The 23,702-nt window shown below is 39.6% G+C and overlaps 1 long non-coding RNA gene across 24 annotated transcripts in view; it reads right to left on the bottom strand.

Moving 5' to 3' along the window:
* The window catches only part of LOC149121928 (uncharacterized), a 352,265-nt gene that overhangs the window by 279,420 nt on the left and 49,143 nt on the right, over positions 1-23,702 (bottom strand). For 16 of the 24 annotated variants that reach the window (XR_016221589.1, XR_016221588.1, XR_016221590.1 and 13 more), the window contains one exon: positions 16,566-16,663. The exons of 7 other annotated variants lie outside the window; for them this stretch is intronic. This is a non-coding gene — a long non-coding RNA (uncharacterized LOC149121928). Of the gene's footprint in view, positions 1-11,188; positions 11,556-16,565; positions 16,664-23,702 lie in introns of those variants that run through there. One more of the 24 variants, XR_016221591.1, reaches the window with a different exon arrangement.

The raw sequence follows: 23,702 nt of genomic DNA, 5'->3' as shown, positions 1-23,702 counted from the left end.
TATACATCAAGTATGGATTTCAACAGTTTGCTCCCACACAGAAACATAAAGTGAAAAATAATAGATGATTTTTTTTTAAATGATGATGAAATCAGAGCAGACCTATTGTCATGTTTAATCCCAGTGAGAGTCAAGTTGGGAATTGATAATTTCTTTTTTTTTTTTTTTTTTTTTTTTACAGAGGATCAGTTTACTATGCATTAAGTAAGGATTTCAACAGTTTGCACCCCCATAGAAACACAAAGTGAAATATATTGTTTGAGTACTCGTTATAGCATTAAATCTCAATGTACAGCACATTAAGGACAGAGATCCTACATGAGGAGTAAGTGCACAGTGACTCCTGTTGTTGACTTTACCAATTGACACTCCTGTCTATGGCATCAGTAATCTCCCTATGCTCCAGTCATGAGTTTCCAAGGCTATGGAAGCCCTCTGAGTTCTCCGACTCTTATCTTGTTTAGACAAGGTCATAGTCAAAGTGGAGGTTCTCTCCTCCCTTCAGAGAAAGGTACCTCCTTCTTTGATGACCTGTTCTTTCCACTGGGATCTCACTCGCAGAGATCTTTTGCCAGAGTGTCTTGGTTTTCCATGCCTGAAATACTCTCATGAGCTTTTCAGCCAGCTCCGAATGCCTTTAGGGCTGATTCTGAGGCCAGAGTGCTATTTAGGACATCTGCCATTCTATGAGTCTGCTGAGTATCTCACTTCCCATGTTGGATCACTCTCCCCTTTATTTACTCCATCGGTTAGCGTTAGCAGGTACTAGACTTGTCTATGTGCTCCCTTTGACTCCCAGTCCCTCCACCATGACCAACTGTGAACTGAAACTGATCACCTGGAACAGTGAGATGGCATTGGTACATGCCACCTCGATGGGATTCAATTGGAATCCCCTGGTATGCTTCCAACTCCACCACTTGGGGCAAATCAGCCTGAGCATGTCCCAAATTATACATCTCTTCCCTCTCCCATTCCCACCACCATGTTCAACAGGGATCACATTTCAGTTAATTTTCAACACTTAAGAATAACTGTGCATCAATTACAGATCTAAACCAGTCATATTAAGTAGAACAGATAAAAAAACTACTAAGAGGGATAATGTATTAAGTTGTTCATTAACAGTCAGGGCTATGCTGATCAAGCCACCGTTTCCCATAGTGTCCATTTCACTTCAGGAGGTTTCCTTTTTGGTGTTCAGTCAGTTGTCACCGATCAGGGAGAACATATGGTAATTGTCCCTTTGGGACTGGCTTATTTCACTCAGCATGATGTGTTCCAGATTCCTCCATTTTGTTGCAAATGACTGGATTTCGTTGTTTCTTACTGCGGCATAGTATTCTAAAGAGTACATATCCCATAATTTCTTTATCCAGTCTATCGTTGATGGGCATTTTGTTGGTTCCAGGTCTTAGCTATTGTGAATTGTGCTGCAATAAACATTAGGGTGCAGACTGCTTTTTTGTTTGCCAATTTCATTTCCTTTGGGTAAATTCCAAGGAGTGGGATGGCTGGGTCGAACGGTACGGTTATCTTCAGGTTTCTGAGGAATCTCCAGACTGACTTCCATAGTGGCTTGACCAGTTTGCATTCCCACCAACAGTGGGTTAGTGTCCCTTTTTCCCCACATCCTCGCCAGCATCTATTGTTGGTAGATTTCTGCATGTGAGCCATTCTAACCGGGGTGAGGTGAAACCTCATTGTGGTTTTGATTTGCATTTCCCTGATTGCTAATGACCTTGAACATTTTTTCATGTGCCTGTTGGCCATTTGGATTTCCTCTTTTGAAAAATGTCTATTGAGGTTCTTGGCCCATCTCTTAAGTGGGTTGTTGGTTTTGTTTTTGTGGAGTTTCTTGATCTCTTTGTAGATTCTGGCTATTAACCCTTTATCTGTTGCATAGTTTGCAAATATTTTTTCCCATTCTGTTGGTTGTCTCTTCACTCTCCTGACTGTTTCTTTTGCAGTACAGAAACTTCTCAATTTGATGCAATCCCAATAGTTGATTTTGGCTTTGACTGCCTGTGCCTCCCGGGTCTTTTCCAGAAATTCTTTGCCTGTGCCAATATCTTGAAGGGTTTCTCCAATGTTCTCTAGTAACTTGATGGTGTCAGGTTGTAGATTTAGGTCTTTAATCCATGTTGAGTGGATTTTTGTGTAAGGTGTAAGGTAGGGGTCTTGCTTCATGATTCTGCATGTGGAAATCCAATTTTCCCAGCACCATTTATTGAATAGACTGTCCTTGCCCCAGGAATTAGTTTTAGATCCTTGATCAAATATAAGTTGGCTGTAGATGTTTGGGTTGATTTCTGGTGTTTCAATTCTGTTCCATTGGTCTATCCATCTGTTTCTGTACCAGTACCATGCTGTTTTGATTACAACTGCCCTGTAGTATGTCCTGAAATCTGGTATTGTGATGCCTCCGGCTTTGTTTTTGTTGTACAAGATTGCTTTAGCTATTCGAGGTCTCTTGTGCCTCCATATAAATTTCAGCACCATTTTTTCAGATCTGAGAAGAAGGTCTTCGGTATCTTGATTGGTATTGCATTGAATCTGTAAATTGCTTTTGGGAGAATGGACATTTTGATGATATTGATTCTTCCAATCCATGAGCATGGAAGATGTTTCCATTTCTTGGTATCCTCTTCTATTTCTTTCTTTAAGATTTTGTAATTTTCATCGTAGAGATCCTTAACGTCCTTGGTTAAGTTTATTCCAAGGTATTTGATTGTTTTTGTAGCTATTGTGAATGGGATTGATCTTAGAAGTTCTTCCTCAGCCATGGCATTGTCTGTGTATACAAAGGCTATTGATTTTTGTGCATTGATTTTATACCCTGCTACTTTGCCAAACTCTTCTATGAGTTCCAATAGTCTCTTAGTAGAGTTCTTTGGGTCCCCTAAATACAGAATCATGTCATCTGCAAAGAGGGATAGTTTGAGTTCTTCCTTCCCAATTTGTATCCCTTTAATTTCTTTTTCTTGCCTAATAGCTCTGGCTAGCACCTCCAGAACTATATTGAATAGCAGTGGTGAGAGTGGGCATCCCTGTCTGGTTCCAGATCTCAGTGGAAATGCTTCCAACTTTTCCCCATTCAATAGGATGTTGGCTGTGGGTTTTTCATAGATTGCTTTGATTGTATTGAGGAATGTTCCTTCCAAACCCAGTTTGCTTAGAGTTTTCATCATGAACGGGTGTTGTATTTTATCAAATGCTTTCTCGGCATCTATTGAGATAATCATATGGTTTTTCTTCTGCAGTCTGTTAATGTGGTGTATCACATTGATTGTCTTGCGCACATTAAACCATCCCTGCATACCAGGGATAAATCCCACTTGGTCTGGGTGGATGATCTTTCTGATGTGTTGTTGCATTCTATTGGCGAGAATTTTATTGAGGATTTTTGCATCTATGTTCATCAGGGATATTGGTCTGTAATTCTCTTTCAGTGCTGCATCTTTCTCTGGCTTAGGAATTAAGGTGATGCTGGCTTCATAGAAAGAATTTGGGAGGACTCCCTCTTCTTCGATTGTTCTGAATAGTTTGAGAAGAATTGGAGTTAGTTCTTCTTTAAACGTCTGGTAGAATTCAGCAGTGAATCCATCTGGTCCTGGGCTTTTCTTTGTTGGGAGGGCCTTTATTACTGTTTCAATTTCTGTCTCAGTTATGGGTCTGTTTAGGTTTTCGATGTCTTCCTGGTTCAATTTAGGCAGGTTGCATGTGTCCAGGAATCTATCCATTTCTGATAGGTTTCCCTGTTTGCTGGCATACAAGTCCTTGTAGTAATTTCTGATGATTCTTTTTATTTCTGTGGTGTCTGTTGTTACATTTCCCTTTTCATCTCTGATTTTATTGATTTGGGTCTTTTCTCTTCTTTTTTTAGTTAGTTGGGCCAATGGGGTGTCAATTTTGTTTATTTTTTCAAAAAACCAGCTCTTCGTTTGGCTGATTTTTTGTAATGTTTTTCTTGATTCAATCCTGTTGATTTCTTCTCTGATTTTAATTATTTCTCTTCTCCTACTAGATTTGGGTCTGGTTTGCTGTAGGTTTTCTAGATCCTTGAGGTGAATTGAAAGCTCATCTATTTGGTGTCTTTCCAATTTCTTGATGTAGGCACCTATTGATATAAACTTTCCTCTTAACACTGCTTTTGCTGCGTCCCATAAGTTTTGGTATGTTGTGCTGTTATCCTCATTTACTTCCAGAAAGTTTTTGATTTCTCTTTTGATTTCTTCTATGACCCATTGTTCATTCAGGAGCATGTTGTCCAATCTCCATGTGTTTGCGTATGCTCTAGGGATTCCTGAGTTGCTAATTTCCAACTTCATTCCTTTATGGTCTGAGAAGCTGCATGGTATGATTCTAATTCTTTTGAATTTGCTGAGACTTGCTTTATGGCCTAGTATGTGGTCAATCCTAGAGAAGCTTCCATGTACTGCTGAGAAGAATGTAAAATATTTAGCTGTAGGATTGAAAGTTCTGTATATATCTGTTAGATCCATTTGGGCTATAGTGTCATTTAAATCTACTGTATCCTTGTTGATCTTCTGACCGGATGATCTGTCTGTTTCTGAGAGTGGAGTATTGAAGTCCCCCAGTACTACTGTATTGGGGTCTAAGTCTCCCTTTAAGTCCGTTAATAAATCTTTTAGATAAACTGGTGCCCTGTAGTTAGGTGCATATACATTGATAATTATTATATCTTCCTGTTGAATTGATCCCTTAATCATGATATAGTGCCCCTCTTTGTCTCTCTTAACAGTTTTTGTGGTAAAGTTTATGTTGTCCGATATTAAGATGGCTACGCCTGCTCTTTTTTCATTTCTGTTGGCATGGTATATCTTTTTCCAGCCTTTCACTTTCAGTCTGTATGGATCTTTGTTGGAAAGATGTGTTTCTTGTAAGCAGCAAATAGATGGGTTTTGTTCCTTAACCCAATCAGCCAATCGGTGTCTTTTAACTGGACAGTTCAGGCCATTCACGTTCAAAGTGACTAATGATAAGTGGTAACTTTGCCCTGCCATTTGCCAAAGATAAGTTCTAATATATGCTTTGAATTCCCTGTGATCTTTTGCTGTGAGGTTTCCTTCCTTGGTTTCCTTCCTTTACCTTCTTTCATATTGATGACCGTGTTTCTGTGTTTCTGTGTGTAACACATCTTTAAGCATCTTTTGCAGGGCTGGACGAGTGGCAACAAATTCTTTCAATTTCTGTTTGCAATGAAAAGTCTTTATTTCACCTTCATTCACAAATGATAGCTTGGCAGGATATAATATTCTGGGCTGGCAGTTGTTCTCTCTTAGTACCTGGGCTATATCTCGCCATTCCCTCCTAGCTTTTAGAGTTTCTGATGAGAAGTCAGCTGTGAGTCTGATTGGAGATCCTCTGAGAGTAATCTGACGTTTCTCTCTTGCACATTTTAGGATCTTTTCTTTATGTTTCACTGTGGAGAGTTTAATTACAACGTGTCGTGGTGAGGATCTCTTTTGGTCGTGTTTATTAGGGGTTCTGTGAGCTTCCTGTACTAGGATTTCTCTGTCCTTCTCCAAACCTGGGAAATTTTCTGCTAATATCTCACTAAAAAGGCCTTCTAATCCTTTCTCCCTCTCCATGCCTTCAGGAACTCCTAGAACACGAATGTTGGGTTTTTTAATAGTATCCTGAAGATTCCCGACAATATGTTTTAGATTTCTAATTTCCTCGTCTTTTCTTTGGTCTGACTGTATCCTTTCCTGTTCTCTGTCTTCTAAGTCCGATATTCTCTCTTCTGCTTCACCCATTCTGTTTGTAAGGCTCTCTATTGTGTTTTTCATTTGATCTATTGAATTCTTCACTTCAGTCACTATCACAGTTTCCTGTTGTACTAGTTGTTTCGTTTCATTTTGATTCCTCCTTAATATTTCATTTTCACGAGAGAGATTTTCTATCTTGTCCATTAAGGATTTGTGTAGTTCCAGAATTTGTTTTTGAGAACTTCTTAATGTTCTTATCAATTTTTTGAGATCTGCTTCTTGCATTTCTTCTATCTCATCATCTTCATAATCTTGAATTGGGGTGTCTTTTTCATTTGAGGGCGTCATAGTGACTTCCTTGTTTTTATTACCTCGGTTTTTGCGTTTGTTATTTGGCATATTGGAGATATTTGGTTTCTTCACTGTGGTGCTTTTTCTTGTTATACTATGACTCTAGATTAAGTGGACTATCTGTTTTTGATGGAGCCTTAGGGCTTGAGATGGGTGTGGCCTGAGAGCTCTGTTTGGTGTGCCAAAGGTGACACTCCCAGGTTAGGCGTGGTAAATCTCTCTCTCTTTCTTTTTTTTTTTTTTTTTTTTTTTTTTTGATTCAAAAGGGAAGTAATTCCACACAGCTGAACGAAGTTGGAGGTAGTTAGCAGGCAAATGATATACCCACAGGAGCCAGAGATCAGAAGCTCTTTCCCAAGATCCCCACAGGGAATCTGTTTGGCCCTCAGAGTGGGCTCAAATTCTCCTTCAGCCTCCCACTGGGTTGCCAAAGTTACGGAATTGTAGCGTCTCTGGAGAGTGCTCACGTGAATTCCGTGAGTTCTCTCCCCCACCGTCTCTTTTTTCACAGTCTCAGTTCAGTAGCACCACAAATTTACTAGGTCCTAATCTCCTGTTAATTCGCCCCGCCCAGAGTCAGATTTTTCTGCTAGGCTCAGGGCCGGTGCAGACCTGAGGTCGCTCTGCTTATGACGTATGTCCAAGATGGCGCCTGCTCTTTGTCTTGCTCGCCCTTGAGAGGTGAGCGGAGAGAGAGAAACCCGTGTCCGTACTAGTCACCCTTTTTTTTTTCTCTCTCTCTCTCTCTCTCTCTTCCAGTTAGCCTTGTGAACTTCCTCCCCCGGGGGTCGTTCCCTCTAGTCTCCTCTCTCCGCTTGCCTGCCGGTGTCTCGGGCTATTGAGGTTCGGCTCACCTCGCGTTCCAGCGCTGGTGTGTTGAGTCTGCCGCTGATGTCCCGAACTGTGGGCTCCCACGCTCTCCACGCAGGTCCGCTGTGAGTCACGCGTTCCGGAAGAGTTTCTTCTGCTGTTTCCTCCCCTACTCTTCCTTGAACCTGCAGTATCTCCACTTTTATTAAACTATCTCTCCCCAGACTATCAGTGTGCTCCCTTCCTATTCCGCCATCTTGCCGGAAATCCTTTAAAAAGGATTTTTAAAAATACAGAAGGAAAAGCCTTGTCTAAACTAGAAATTATAGGCAGATTCTACAAGATATTAATGAACAGACAATCTGGAGATGTCCTCACTCTTCTCTACGCCCTATAGATATTCCCTGACTAATGTTCACAAGAAACTGCAAACGATCGCTGTTTTCTACTCCGATTCATATCCTAGTCTCAAAATGTCAAATTGCTGTTGTGGCAAATGGAAGAATTCCACATTCAACTTAGATCATCATGTTATATGGACACCCCAGAATCCTTGTAGAGATTTTGTTTTATACCTCTTTACTACATTAACCTTCTAATGACTCCTACAAAAACTGACTCAAGAGACAAAGCTAAGACTTCCATATTCTATATACAGAATTGTCACTTATGCAGCCAGTGCTATGACATAGCAGTTTAAGCTGCCACCTACAACGCTGGCATCCCATATCGAAGTGCTGGTTCTACTCCTGGCTGCTCTGCTTCTGATTCAGCTACCTGCTAATGCCTCTGGGAAAGCAGCAGATGACAGCCCAAGTACTTGGTCCACTACCACCCACATAGGAGACTAGGACTGGCTTTGGCCTGGACCATCCCCAAATGTAGATGTTATGGGCATTTGGGGAGTGAACTAGCAGTTGGAAGGTCTCTCTCTCTCTCTCACTCTCGCTCTGTGTGTGTGTGTGTGTCCCCCTCTCTATAACTTTCAAAGAAATCAATATAAATAATTTTTTTCAAATTGTAACTCACCTCCCACATTGAAAACCTTCTTCATCGCCAGATAATTTTTACCTTCTACAGGATTTTCTCAAGAGCTGCTTCAGTCCTCATGCAAATAAATTCTCAGTGGGCCTTGCCACCAATAGGGAGGTATTCATGAATCCTACTCACAGTATGTTTGCTTTGTGCTCTGTACGACTGTTAACTGTATAATGCAACAGCACTTATATCTTCCTTGTTGCTGCTTCATCACTAACTCTGCTGTCTTAAATCTGGAACTAGTTAGGCACCTGCACCCATGATAGATTAAACTCTTAAATTTGCTAAATGATTTGACCAGCTCTGGCCATGGTCCCTAGGCATAGGCCATACCACTGCCCCAGCTAACATCTTACAACCTCAGGAGTGGAAAAGGAAGCCCAGAAAAAAAAGAGAGGGAGATCTTTGAGCATTTCCAAGAATACCTGATCATTTAATGGGAACCTGGTTCAGCCATCAAGGGGTGCAACTGTCTTTGTCTTTGAGAAGTCTGAAATTCCTTGAGAGGTCAAATTTTCACCAACGAGAGAATGAGGATATAAATACCAGAGAATATAGCACAGAATCAAATACTCAACTGGGTATTACTTTGACAATGGTGTTGGTCTGCTCAGGCTATTATAATAAAATACCATAGACTGAGTGGCTTAAACAACTTACAGGTATTTCTTACAGTTCTAGAGAATGAGCAATCTCGGATCAAGGCACCAACCAATTCTGTTCCTTTTAAGGAATCTCTTCCTGGCTTGGAGCTGGTCTCCTTCTCACTGCTTCCTCATGTAGCAGAGAGAGAAAGAGGCAGCAAGCACTCCAGTGCTGCTTCTGATAAGGGTACTGATCGCATCATGCAGGACCGCCCTCATGACCTCACTAACTCCCAAAGGCCCCAGTCCCAAACACCATCACATTGGGTGTTTGAGCTTCAACACAGGAGTTTGGAGAGATATATTTCAGCCCAAAGCAAGAATTGAATGGAATTTGCAAAAGTCATAGAAGATGGCACAGAGGCCAAGGCCAATGGAATCGAGGAGGGTCTTCAGAAATGCATGAAACATAGGTGCGTACATGGAATGGTTTTGATCTTCAGAGACATAATAGCCAAGATGAGGAATCAACCCACATGTTTATCAACTGATGACTGGGTAAAGCAAAGAAAGATAGTGTTTTGAAATACTACTCAATGATAAAGAAGAATGAAATCATGACATACTATCTTTGCAACAAAATGGATATAACCATTATGCCTGGTGAAATATGGCAGGCCCTAAAAGACAAATACCATATGTTTTCTCTGATATGTGGTAGTTAAGATAGAATACAAAAAAGCACAAGGAGGAAACTGACATCTTATGAATTGATTATTTTTAGCCCTTGTCTGTACTCCTGTGGAACAATAGTCTTACTACTTCATACTTATTGAATATTATGGTTACTAGTGCATTATATTATTTCAGAAATTAAAGGAAGAAAAAAAAAAGGAAGGATGGAAGTGGGGTTGAGGCAGGAAGAGCAGGTTGTATGGTTACCTTGTTAGAATTCTGTCTTTGAAACACATGAAATCTGTTTTCTTTATATTAATAAAATTAAAAACAATGACTGTTGGAAAAAAAAGTGTATTAGTATATTAGCTTGATTTGATTATCCATGTGAGGACTGAACTTTTTAAATGGGAATCTGTAATCAAAAACTTCTTAACTGCTTTAAGTTTTGACTTTGACAAGACAATCTATTACTGCATTTAGAATGCATAGAGTGCTCAGATATTTCAAAAATATTTTATTCACTGAAACTTTAGACATGTAGAAATTATAACATTCCCTCCAATGCCATATTTGTTTTGTGACATGTTTTTTAAAGATTTACTAATTTATTTAAAAGGCAGAGTTAAAGAGAGGCAGAGACAGAGACAGAGAGGTCTTCAATCTGCTGGTTCATTCCCCAGATGGCTGCAATGGCCAGAGCTGTGCAGATCCAATGCTAGGAACCAGGAGCTTATTTTGGTTCTCCCTTGCAGTTGCAGAGGCCCAAGGACTTGAGCCATCTTTTACTGCTTTCCCAGGCCATAGCAGAGAGCTGGATCAGAAGTGGAGCAGCCGGGACTAGAACCAGCACCCGTATGGGAAGGGCACTGCAAAGCAGTGGCTCTTACCTGCTATGGCACAGCGCAGGCCCCTGTCCTGTAACTTTTAAAAATGTATTAATTGAATAATTTATATAAAATGTTTATAATGCCTGCATATAAAATTTTATATGATTAAAAACAGAGTAATTATATTGGGCTTGCACTGTGGCATAGTAAGTTAAGCCTCTGCCTGTGGTGCCAGCATCCCTTATGTGTGCAGGTTCAAGTCCTGGTTACTCTACTTCTGATCCAGCTCCCTGCTAATGGCTTAGGAAAGCAGTGGAAGATGGCCCAAGTGCTCGGGTCCCTGAGATACCTGGAAGAAGCTCCTAGCTTCAGATTCGCCCAGCTCTGGCTGTTGTGGCTGTTTGGGAAATAAATCAGCAGATGAAAGATCTGTCTCTGCCCCTGCCTCTCTGTAATTCTTCCTTTGAAACAAATAAATAAATATTTTAAAACAAGAGTAATTATATCTAAAAATTATACAATGAATGGTAAATAAAAATGCAGTAGTCCTTATTGTTTCAGGATTATTAACTGATAATATAGTAATGAGTGTCAACCATATAGTTGTGAATTATGTATAGATTAGGTTTTAGAATAGAATTGATACTGGGTTTTTTTGTTTGTTTGTTTGTTTGTTTGTTTTTGACAGGAAGAGAGGACAGTGAGAGAGACACACAGAGAGAAAGGTCTTCCTTGGCCGTTGGTTCACCCTCCAATGGCCGCGCTGATCCAATGGCAGGAGCCAGGTGCTTCTCCTGGTCTCCCATGGGGCGCAGGGCCCAAGGACTTGGGCCATCCTCCACTGCACTCCCTGGCCACAGCAGAGAGCTGGCCTGGAAGAGGGGCAAATGGGACAGAATCCGGCACCCCGACCGGGACTAGAACCTGGTGTGCCGGCGCCGCAAGGTGGAGGATTAGCCTAGTGAGCCGCAGCGCAGGCCCAATACTGGTTTTGACTATAAGAGCATTATTATTTAATTAGAGGAAGTAGCATGAAAAAGGAAGTATTTCCATGTAAGTGTCACAATAAATATTGTCTGCATAGTACTATAAAATATAGCAAAACACATAAATAACTTGCTTAATTGGTAAACATAAAATAATTTATTGTGTTTGGGCATCCCTATCAGATTCAGGGACACACTGAGCTCTGTTTAGCTCAATGTGGGTACAGTGATGGGAGCTGAGGGGCCAGATGTGATGTATAGAATCAGGATTCCTGCTGCCTTTTGAGTCCTTCGTCCAAGATGGCTAAGTCTTACCAGATTGGTATGTCTCCTGATGGAGAATTTTCTAGACTCCAAAGGCTTCTTCCCACTAAGGAGTCATCTTCCATGTAGGAGATTGTAGGGTGTGCCTGTGCACGGTATGTCTACTTTGTCAAGTGACTTTAGCATTCCTTCATTTCCTGAGCAGCTCTATTGGCTCAGACTATAAGCAGAATTAGATATATATGCTGGATGAGGCTGTCATATCTTCCCCAGGGCTTTGTACTAGAGAAAAAATTGAACGAAATATGACATTTGATTTCAAGGAAATTAAAATGCGTATGGATATTCTGTCAAGTTTTCAGATAGATATTCTCATAAGAATCACAATTTCATAAGGCAATCAGCACGGGAGGGTATGAGTTAGTAATGTTAATCTTTAGACCCATGGTTCAAATTGAGGCCTCTTGTATTGTGGTATAGAATTTTGTAAACTCATTCAAGATGATGAAGCTTTGTATTTTGGCTCTGTAATTCACCAGCTATATGACAGTGGGCAATTTAATGTCTAAATCCTTGGTTTTTTCATGTGTAAACTGAGAATAATGGTGATATTATTGTAAGTATTAATATTAAGTATGTGAAATGCATATCACAGTGCCTTATCCAATAGTTACTTAGTGAATGATAGCTACTGTTTTTAGAAAAAATCAGCTGACTGTCGCTCCCCCTCTTCACGGAGGAACGACACAAGACGCTGCGCTGTTCTTTTGTCTGCTCGGCCCTCCCCGGGTTTGCTGCTGGTTCTTCCCGGGTTGGCTGCCGTCCCTCCACCTCCGTGGAGGGACGGGCCCCCCTGCCACTTTCCCCACTTCTGCGGGGGAGCGGCACACCGCCGGCCGGCTCTCTCGGGGGCTGCACAGGTGTTCCTCAGGTGTTCCTGGTGCATGTTGTCTCTCTCCTCCTTTATAGTCCTCTTCCACCAATCCCAACTCTGCTACCCACACGCCGAGTACGCTGCTCTCCTCCAATCAGGAGCAGCTCCTGCAGCTTGTCAAGTTGGCGAGAGGCAGCTGTGTAGAAGCTGTTTACTCCTCTCCCAGCGCCATATTGTGGGAGAGCAGATGCATAGAATAAGTCTTAATTCCAGTAACTTAGTCTAGTCCGAGTTGCTCCCCACAGCTGACAACTCCTAGTAACTATCATGGGGAATGTTTTTTGATATTGTCTTTATTACACCAAATAAAAGTTCGGAGTTCCAAGCTCTCATTGCAGTTAATATCTAACACTGATAAAAAGTGGATTTTTTTGTATCCTTGAAACTTCCATACTGCTGATCATGGCTCCTTGGTCTTAATTATGATGGAAACACCTAATTCTTCCAATTATTCCATGGCTTTTGCTGTCAGTGTTCTGAGTTTTCAGTTGAAACTCGTTTATAAAGACTTGAATAGTTGACTGGTTTATAATACATTGGATTCATTGGATCCAAATTACTGACAGTAAGTTGCACAAAAATTGGTGCTCATTATATATTGTGTAAATTTATTGAAATTCTTGAATGTGAACATGTTACTTAAGTGGCTTATATTAAGATTCTTGGACTTATTTAAGTGTTAAAGCAAACCCAATTGTGTATTTTTTGTTTGTTTCAGAGCTATGCTTTATAATTTTGTAGCAAAGTTTCAATATAGATGTCTGTCCAGTCTGGTATGATGATGATGCTAAAGGTCTGTTGGATAAGACTTACAAAAGAACTGATAAATCAGGCTACTCCCAGGTTATGTGTACATGGGCGTGCTCTTAATTGACTGCATTACTTTTGGAGATGCTTGTGTTGTGTGGACTTGGTCAAGAGATCCTTGCTCAGTCTGGTTCTGACTTGGCCAAGATCTCAAAAAATAGTATGTGGGAGAGGTCACTCAACAACCTGGACGAGAGTAGGAGCTAGTAGGAAAAGACCAGGTGGGAAAAATCAACAAGTGGGTTCAGACATTTACACTGATATGTTTGAGGTGGGTCTTAAAGATCTACGTAGAAAGGAATATGGCAGGGTATGTTAAAATGCTTTGGGTTTTCAAGATGGTGAAGGAAAGGGGATAAGTTTCAACAACAACCATCACTACACCAACAATAAAAACAACTCCAAATATTTGTGGGAATAATCTCAATTAGTTTTCAGGCTTGTCTGATGTGTCTCCATTTTTCAGACTGAAAAGTCTGTTTTTGTAAATATAATAGCCTTTTTACTCACTATCTTACCTTTCTTTCCATTGTGGTACTTTGAAATTAAAGCTAATCTCATGAATGAAAATGACTTGATTTTAAACACATTTCCTATAACTTTATTTCTACAATCCTCACTAACTTTTGAAAATAGATAAAAATAATTATAAACTTGTAAAAAATGGTAGTAAATGGAATAATTGGAGGCAATTAAATTCCTCAAGGTTTATGTTACCATTATCTATGTAGCAGAGCAAAAAGTTGTAATTAATAAGAAAAAGCCAGCATTCCTCATAATGGTTTAGGCCTGCACTATTTGTTTCTCAAACATGACTGTTTTTTATTCATGATCCATGCTCCCCCCAACAAAAGTCCACATAAAATCTTGAGGAAACTTATTTTCTTCATCAGAACCTTGGCTTCAGTTAAAATGTTAAGCACTTTCACCCCTTTTGAAGGTGACTCCTCTGTGATTAAGAGCCCAAGGGAACACTAGGCTAATTATGTTGTTGGTTTTAGTCCAAAAAATGACTTATTCTTGCAAATTATTGGTAAGTGTATTCGATTGCTAAATCTAAAGTGTATTAAAACAAACTGATTTTCCTTAGCGTTGCCAGAGCATTGGGGTTACAGAATAAGGTGATTAAGGTTGTTAAGGTTAAAAATTCATTGGCTTGGTGCTTATTAAGCAAAGCTAATTTCATATAAAATTAGCAAGACTTTGCTTACATTTGGAATTCTCTCACAAATTAATTTTTATTCTATTTAAAAAATCATACTAGATTTAGAAAGACATTCAGGTCTTGAATTTGGGTGAGAAGATTGGAAGTGTGAGAAAATAATTTTGTGTCTAAATGGCTTTGTGAAGGTTAGGTTCTTATCTCACAGACTCTAGCTTTTAGAGAGCAATTATCTTCAGCATTATCTGCTGTGGCAAACATTTCCTTCTTGTTTCCCGTGGGTTTACTCTGACTTAGATCACTTCTGAAAGTCACCATTGGTAGTGAGAAGCAGACAGGAGAATCTGATCAATGTGTTTTGAAATCTGAATGTGTCCTTTTTCTGTCTCTGAAGATCAAAACCATTCCATGTACGCACCTATGTTTCATGCATTTCTGAAGACCCTCCTCGATTCCATTGGCCTTGGCCTCTGTGCCATCTTCTATGACTTTTGCAAATTCCATTCAATTCTTGCTTTGGGCTGAAATATATCTCTCCAAACTCCTGTGTTGAAGCTCAAACACCCAATGTGATGGTGTTTGGGACTGGGGCCTTTGGGAGTTAGTGAGGTCATGAGGGCGGTCCTGCATGATGCGATCAGTACCCTTATCAGAAGCAGCACTGGAGTGCTTGCTGCCTCTTTCTCTCTCTGCTACATGAGGAAGCAGTGAGAAGGAGACCAGCTCCAAGCCAGGAAGAGATTCCTTAAAAGGAACAGAATTGGTTGGTGCCTTGATCCGAGATTGCTCATTCTCTAGAACTGTAAGAAATACCTGTAAGTTGTTTAAGCCACTCAGTCTATGGTATTTTATTATAATAGCCTGAGCAGACCAACACCATTGTCAAAGTAATACCTAGTTGAGTATTTGATTCTGTGCTATATTCTCTGGTATTTATATCCTCATTCTCTCGTTGGTGAAAATTTGACCTCTCAAGGAATTTCAGACTTCTCAAAGACAAAGACAGTTGCACCCCTTGATGGCTGAACCAGGTTCCCATTAAATGATCAGGTATTCTTGGAAATGCTCAAAGATCTCCCTCTCTTTTTTTTCTGGGCTTCCTTTTCCACTCCTGAGGTTGTAAGATGTTAGCTGGGGTAGTTGTAATAAACATGCGGATACAAATATCTCTTCATTGTGCTGATTTCATTTTCTTTGTATAAATTTCAAAGAGTGGGATGGTTAGATCATACATATGACACATTTATTTTCAGATTTCTGAGCAATCTCCATACTGTCTTCCATAATGGTTACACTAGCTTACCTTCACACCAACAGTGGATTAGAGCACATTTTCCCCTATATCCTCACCAGCATTTATTATTTTTTGATTTTTGGATGATAGCCATTTCTAACAGGTGAGATGAAATCTCACTGTGCTTTATATTTGCATTTCCCTGGTTAGTGATCCTGAGCTTTTTTCATGTGTCTGTTGCATTTTATTTCATTTCATTCTTCTTAAACTATTCAAAACAATTAGAAAGGAGGGTATCCTTCCAAACTCCTTCCATGCGGCCAGCATCACCTTAATTCCAAAACCAGAGAAGGATAAACATAGAAAGAACTATAGACTGATATCCCTGATGGACATTGATATAAAATCCCTCCACAATATACTAACTGAACCCAGCAATATATCAAAAAGATCATTGACCCAGCCCAAGTGGGATTTATCCCAGAGATGCAGAGATGGTTCAAAATATGCAAATCAATAAACATGATATATCATATTAACAAACTGATTAATAAAAACCACATGGTTATCTCAATAGATGCAGAAAAATACAAATTTTTTCATGATAAAAAAACTTAAGAAAATTTGGATTAAAAGAAATATTCCTCAACATGATCAAGGCAATATATGATAAACCCATAGCCAGCATTATATTGAATATGGATTAATATCTAGGATCTTTAAATAGCTCAAGAAACTCAACAACAAAACAAACATTGCAGTTAAGGAATTGGCAAAGGCCTTCTGTTTTTAGATAAGGGAAAATGAGGTAGAGAAAAATTAATTTTCTCCAGGATACACTGCTGATAAGTGTCAGAATGATGTATAAGCTTGTCTAACTCCAGGACTTCCAAATTTCCACCCATAACTTAAATCTCCTACACATCCTAGTCTTCACACAGAGCTGCCATTCAGTATATGTCTGAAGCTTGACTAGTCAAGCATAGATTGGGGCTCAGAAGTAGCAGTTATGGCCAGATTTATACCACCAGAAACTGGGGATACTTCTACTACAGGGATATTTAGCTCAATCTTTGTAGCTATTTGTGTGGTAGTGATAGGAAGCAATGCGTACATTTTCCTCTTCCTTTCCTGAATTTTTATAGTTTTCCTTACCCTTTCATCTTAACATTTCTGCAGCAACAAGTGAGGCCAGGATTTAAAACCCAGGTGATGAATCTCCAAGACTCTCAGCAGTGAACCCTGGAGGCAAACTGAAAACAATTACCAAAGGTAAGTTTACTATGTGCCCTAGAAATGCATGTGCATACTTCACTGACAACTAACTGGACAGTCATATTCACCAATTTCCCCACACTAATTACCTGCCTCAGAGTCAATGCAGACAATTAGAACTATGAATACAGGGTCTTTTGCATTGCAAAGAAACCTAGCTACATCATTAGAAAGAGATTTCAGAAAATGCCATTATTACAGGATCTCCAAGCTACGATTTTGTTTAGCTATAGCTGTACAGTCTGGAAAAACCATATGTATTCACAGATTACCAAGTCCAGGGAGTTAAGGTTAGGTAACATTTACAAATATTAGGTGTCATGAAACATCTGTGAAAATGACCAGTGAAGGAGTTACAAATCTCTTTAACACTGTCCTCAGTTCACCACTTAACACTTGGCCTAAAAAGTCTCTAATTTTTCTAGTATCAGACAAACCTCATATCAGACAAAAGGGCTAGGGAGGGGAGTGGTGGGGAGGGAAAGGAGGAAATGGCCTGCACAACTGTGTAGAGGTGAAGAAGACCTTCTTAGGTACCAAGCAACATCGAGCAATTTATCTAGTGAGCATCAGCTATTGCCTCTTAGTACTGTCATAAAACTCATCACAACTGACATCCAGTAAAATTAAGTAAATATTAAGTTGATGCATGCAAAGCTTTGAAAAGCATTATTTCCTTACTCCTAAGAAGTAAGTCTTTTTTTTTAGAAATGAAAATTGGTTTGTCTTTGTTTTTGGAGGAAATGCAACAATAATTCACCAAATCTTTTTGCATTTTGTTACTTTCTGACCCCTCCTAATCACCTGAACTAATTTTCTGAATTTATTCTCTTAAATATCTAGAAAGAATCATTTTTGAGCTGGTTATAGAACTTATGGAAATAAGATCTTATCAATAACTTATGGAAATACTCAAGTCATTGAGACAGGGGAGACACTGACTCGCCATCTGTTTGTAAAACTAAGACACGTACATACTAAACAACTAAAGGGCAATCCCAAAGCAATCATCAGCAAGTGCAAAATAAGATGCTTCCTATTACTTAATTACACATTTATGCTCTCTTTGTAGCTTTGTTCTACCATCCTGTTATTCCATTCAGAGTTTACAGAAATCCTTAATGAACATTGCTAAAAATAGCACTCCTCAGAGACACACATGACTCACCTTGATAATGATGGTTTCATTGCTTAACTTATTTTATTTGTGCAGCAGATGATCATTAAAATTAAGCTCTTGATTAAAATTACCCAGGGTAATTTATCTCAGGCAGCATTCTCACTTAACAAGTGAAGATATTCATAAATACTGATAGGGCTGAAGTTTTTACCATGCTTAGTAATTCCTTGGGATAGAAGGTGTTATGTTAGCATAAATCCACAGTAATTAAGTGGAATCAAACCCCTGGGTATCAACACACATTCCCAGACTCATTGCCAAATGTAATGAAGAAATTATCACTATAATGCATATTTGATACAAGGCCTAATTTCCAAAGTATGAACCTGTACCTTAAACATTTTTAATGGAGGACAGCACATTTTCTTCTATAATATTATTCATCTAAAATGCACATTAGCAGCAATATTGCATTGCATTGTGTAACAAAATTCTCCCACGTAAGAAAAGTGGTTGAAATAATCAAAATACATTTCTAAGAGAAATATGGTCAAGATTAGCTAAATATTCACTGTGATCTTCTTTTGCTTTCTTCAAATTGATAAAGCCCTGTGTTATTTTGACCTTTTTTTTTAAACAGGCAGAGTTAGACAGTAAGAGAGACACAGAGAGAAAGGTCTTCCTTCCATTGGTTCACCCCCCAAATGGCCGCCATGACCCACGCACTGCAGCCGGCATGCTGCGCTGATCCGAAGGCAGGAGCCAGGTGCTTTCTCCTGGCCTCCCACGCGGGTGCAGGGCCCAAGCACTTAGGCCATCCTCCACTGCCTTCCTGGGCCACAGCAGAGAGCTGGACTGGAAGAGGAGCAGCCGGGACAGAATCCAAAGCCCCAACTGGGACTAGAACCCGGGGTGCTGGCACCACAGGCGGAGGATTAGCCAAGTGAGCCACGGCGCCGGCCTTGACCTGTTTTTATTATGCTTTTCAAGAGGGAGGACTTCGAGCTGCTTGGGCAGGTTCAGATTCTGCCAACATTAGGAAATCATGGGGTTAGCACTCTGGCATAGCAGATAAAACCAGCACCTGCAGTGCCAGCAACCCATATGGGTTTTTGTTTGAGTCCCAGGTATTCCACTTCTGATCTATCCCCCTGCTATGGCCTGGGAAATCAGCTGAAGATGACCCAAGTGTTTGGGCCCCTGCACCCATGTGAGAGACTTGGATGGAGCTCCTGGCCCTGGCTTTGGATTGGCCCAGCTCCAGCTGTTGTGGCCATCTGGGGGAGTGAATCAGAGGATGGAAAATCAGTCTCTCTCTTTCTCTCTCTGCCTTTCAAATAAATAAATAAATCTTTCAAAAAAAATGATGCTGATCATGCCTAACTGAGAAAAGCTACAGCTGTATCTATTGCCTTAAGGACCCCAAGAACTCAATACTTGAATTAACACACCTCTTTATCATTGAAACTCTGAATCAAGACAGGTGGTCAAAGACATACGGCTCTACCCAAAGTCAAGAGTCCCTCAGATCATTCACTGGCTGTGGCTGATGGGTGATTTTTTTAAAGATATTGTTTTATAGAAATATTATTTATTAAATTAAGGAGAGAGGGAAAATATTAGTTTCTTGCCAATTCTAAAAGAGAAAAACAGTATTTCAATGAGAATTAACAGTTTAATCCCCCACATCTCCCTAAGCCCGGGATTTCTCTTACACAAGCACTGTCCTGTTCATCTCACCTACAAAATGTGCAGACAATGCTAAATTTTATAATTCCATTAGTATGAAATTCCATTCTTCAAGGTGAAAGCAGTAAGGAAAACTGCATTTGAACTTTTTCATCATATGTATTGAAAAGAAAATTCATTGCTACTCTATTAGAGCTATTAATGTTCTCAAAGCATATTATTTCCACATTTGACTATAAGCCATCAATAACTGCTTTCCAGAAAAATTTTTTCTTAGCAGGAAGAAAAGAGGTAAGAATATATTTGCAATTATGGGAACTTGCACAATGTATCTGAAACACCCTAGGTAGGAATGAATTCACAATGCCATGTAATAAAAGATGCATTTGAATAATTATCTTTCTTATTAATAATTGCTATTTCTGTAACAGAGATAGATGGAGAAACTCATCTGGAGGTTATACTTTTAAATAGCTATATTAAAAGCAGTTATGAAATGACTTTTGAAGTCTGGATGCAATTGAAGCAGATTCTGCCAGGCCATTTCCATCACAATAGGATTTTTGAAGTGAGTGCAGAGGCAAAAAAGGGCCCATTACAGACAGGTCACCTGATCCAGCCCTAGAGATAATGTAAAATTGTTCCCTACAGTAATGTCTGCAGGGCTTTATCCAGACCAGTCTGAAATAGAAACCCAGAAAAATGGGCAGTTCTAATAAGCCTCCTCCTTTATTTTTAGCTTGAAAGCCTATTTTCTAATGGCAGTAATGACTAGTCTACCTACCCCTTCATCTTCCTTTAAAGGTGTCAAAGAAAGCAGGATTTTGGAAATGTCAGGCATAGCAGAAAGATGCTCACAAGTCCTAGGTGATAGCAAGGCGGTAGCTGAGGTTACATCAAATACTTTTTAAGCTCCAACTTATCCAGCATATGGTAGAATAAGACTTATTCTACAGGGAGCCTGAGAAAATAAAGAGAAGCCTGGAGAACACATAAAGGGGGAGTGTGGACTGATTTCAAGGGTGATGAAGCTTCCCTGGAATTGCAAAGAATGTCCCTCTCCTGAATCTCATCTATTGAAGCAACAACTTCTCCTAGAGCAGGAAATCTACATCTATGTGTTATGCTCTACACCGTGGCTTCCACATGTCACATTAATCAGTCTGTGATTCAGTGTCATAAATCATATCCTAATTATTCTACTACTGCACTAGGTAATTAAGCTATGGGAAAAATAAAACTCCAATGGTACTTCATAAAAATTCGACAGTTGGTATAATTCCACCAGGACAGCCCTGGTGTCAGGTGTGGTCAAGGCATTTTCTTTGATATTTTGTGTTGTTTACACTTGGCCCCAACACTGCCCTCGAAGGTTATCTTAATTCCCTTGATTCCATGGACTGCTGTTCATTTCATATTCCTGTTTCGAGATTCCAGGAACCACCATCGCAGAAATATGTGTGTAGTACATGTGATAGAGCCCATTTTGGTTTCTAAAATTAACTGAGGAAATATTTAAGGCCAATAAGCAAAGACTGTGGACTAAAAAGTACCTATTAGCCTTCCCTGGGACTCCAACATTAATATGATCTCACTTGTTCCCAAAGCCTCTTTTCAATAACAACATACTAGTTACCATCTTCAGTCCAGATTATAAACTCTGAAAATAAGAGTTGTGATTGACTTTTTTATCCCCAAACCTAGAATATTTATCACACAAAAGGAATCCACTAAATGGTAATAATGACTTATTACTCACTGAATGTCAATTCCATATACCTATTTTCAATGAAATCCAACTGTAGAAAATAAACAGTGAGAAAGAATATTGAGGGGCTGGCACTGTGACACAGTGGGTTAACGCCCTGACCTGAAGCCCAGCATCCCATATGGGCACCAGTTCAAGACCCAGCTGCTCCACTTCCAATCCAGCTCTCTGCTATGGTCTGGGAAAGCAGAAGATGGCCCAAGAGCTTGGGCCCCATGCACCTGCGTGGGAGACCTGAAAGAAGCTCCTGGCTCCTGGCTCCTGGCTCCTGGCTTCAGATCAGCACAGCTCTGGCCGTTGCGGCCAACTGGGGAGTGAACCATCGGATGAAGACCTCTCTCTCTCTCTCTCTCTCTGCCTCTCCTCTCTCTGTGTACTCTGACTTTAAAATAAAATAAATAAATCTTTTTTAAAAAGAGAGAGAAATAATATTGAAAAAGAATTGAAAACATTTTCAGTCGCCAAAATAAGTAGTTCACCTGCTTTAACTCCTATGGCGACGTAACACAATGTAGAGGAACAGCCTAGTGCAGAGGTTGAGAATGTAAATCTTACTCTCAGGGAATCTGGTTCTCTACTTAGTCCTGTATCTTCACTCCTTCCTGCTATCAATTATTGAGGAAAAAGTCACCTGCTGCCTTATGCTTGCTGAATTCATGCAAGAAAATCAGGTTAGAAAAAGAAAAAGTAAAATCATTTAAGCAAAGGGAATACATTTAAGTGAAAAAATTTTACCTGGAAACAGTGAAAACATGGAAGTCCTTGAAGCAGTCAGAAGTTTGCTCAAGATGTATCAGAAATGGTTTTGAGCATTTAACATACGCAACATCACCTAATTTTCTAACACCTCTATGAAAAATCAACAGTTATGATCTGCATTTTTCAGAAAGGAACAGAGAGCCAGAGAAGCCAGGTGTCTTAGCCAAGGTTTCACAGCTACTTAGTGGCAGAGGCTAGATTTGAACTCATGCCCACTGAGTGCAAAATGCTTATTCCTAACCTCGAACAATGCTCCCCATCAAGGGTGTGTTACGTATCCACAGGAGGTAAAGGAGATGAAGTATTTATTCCATTGACTAAAAAGATTTTCAATTGTTTTTCAATATAAATTAGGAAAAGAAAATCACATGGCTTTAATTTCACTAGTTTGAAATACACACATGCACACACACACATACACACACACCCAAAATGTATTTTGGAGTTTGAAGTCTGTTCTAAGTTGTGTGTTTTCTTTTTCAAAAATCAGAAACAAGGAAAGTTAATTAATGGGTTCTAAGATTTAGTTAGATAGGAGTAAGTTTTTTAAGATTTATTTATTTGAAAGTGACAAAGAAAGGAAGAGATATGGATACAAACAGAGATATCTTCGTTCTGCTGGTTTACTCCCTAAATGCTGCAATAGCCAGAGATAGAACAAGTCAAAGCAAGAAGCCAGTAACTCCATCCCAATCTCCCAGGTAGGCCATCATCTGCTGCCTTCCCAAGTGCACTAGCAGGAAGGAGAGTAGCTGGAATTTAACAAGACACTCTGGATACTGAACGAGGGTGTCCCAGGGGGCAGCTTAACATGATTCACCACAATGCCCACCTCAGAGATAAGAAGTTGTGATGTTCCATCACACAGTAGGGTACCTATATTTTCCTAACAACAAAAAAAGAAAATCTAGAAGAAAGGATTTATTTTGGATATTTTCAGCATAAAGAAAGGATAAATGTTTGAGGAAATGGATATTTATCCTTATAGGACATTACATAATATTTACATTAATTAAAATACCATATAGTACTCCATAATAATGTACAATTTTCAGGTGTCAGCCAAATTTTTTTAAATGCATACAAGCATAAATAAATATCGTCAATGAACTCAAGGAGAAAAACAACTCAGGGACTTCAGGGTTTAAGGACTATTGCAAAACTTTATTATTATTCACAGATCAGAGTTTCTCAGATGCTAGGAAGATAACCAGCAGTGTGCTATTTCAAGTTCCTCATCACAATATTTCATAAAAGCCCACATAATAGGAACCTTAGTCAAAGGGAGCAGGTGTTAGCAGAGGATGATACAATCAGACTTCACCTTATCTCCATACCTGCCAGCCCAAGCTTTTCTATAGTGGAAAGGATTTTACCAACCTCCTGAAAAACAAAGTAAACCTCAGAAGAGTGTACTCATAATGGCAGGACTACCAATGCCCCAGCATGGCTGCAGCAATAAACAGAGTTTAGTGCATCCAAGGCGTATGCTCCTGGACATTAGAAAGTAATATCAAATGAAAGATGTTTACTGGATTGGCCTCTAAAACAGACAAATGCCCAATCACACAGCTGGTAAAAAAAAATTAGCTTACTACTAAACACTAAATGGATCAATAATCTATTAACTCTAACCTTGTTAGCAGTGAGCTTGCAGTACAATACGTGGCTTGCCTTTTTA

This window comes from Oryctolagus cuniculus, chromosome 15 (assembly GCF_051225735.1).
Source record: "Oryctolagus cuniculus isolate XC-2025 breed Fujian yellow rabbit chromosome 15, ASM5122573v1, whole genome shotgun sequence".
Lineage (NCBI taxonomy): Eukaryota > Metazoa > Chordata > Mammalia > Lagomorpha > Leporidae > Oryctolagus > Oryctolagus cuniculus.
The sequence above is the reverse complement of the archived record's forward strand: the minus strand, read 5'-3'. Positions and strand labels throughout refer to the sequence as shown.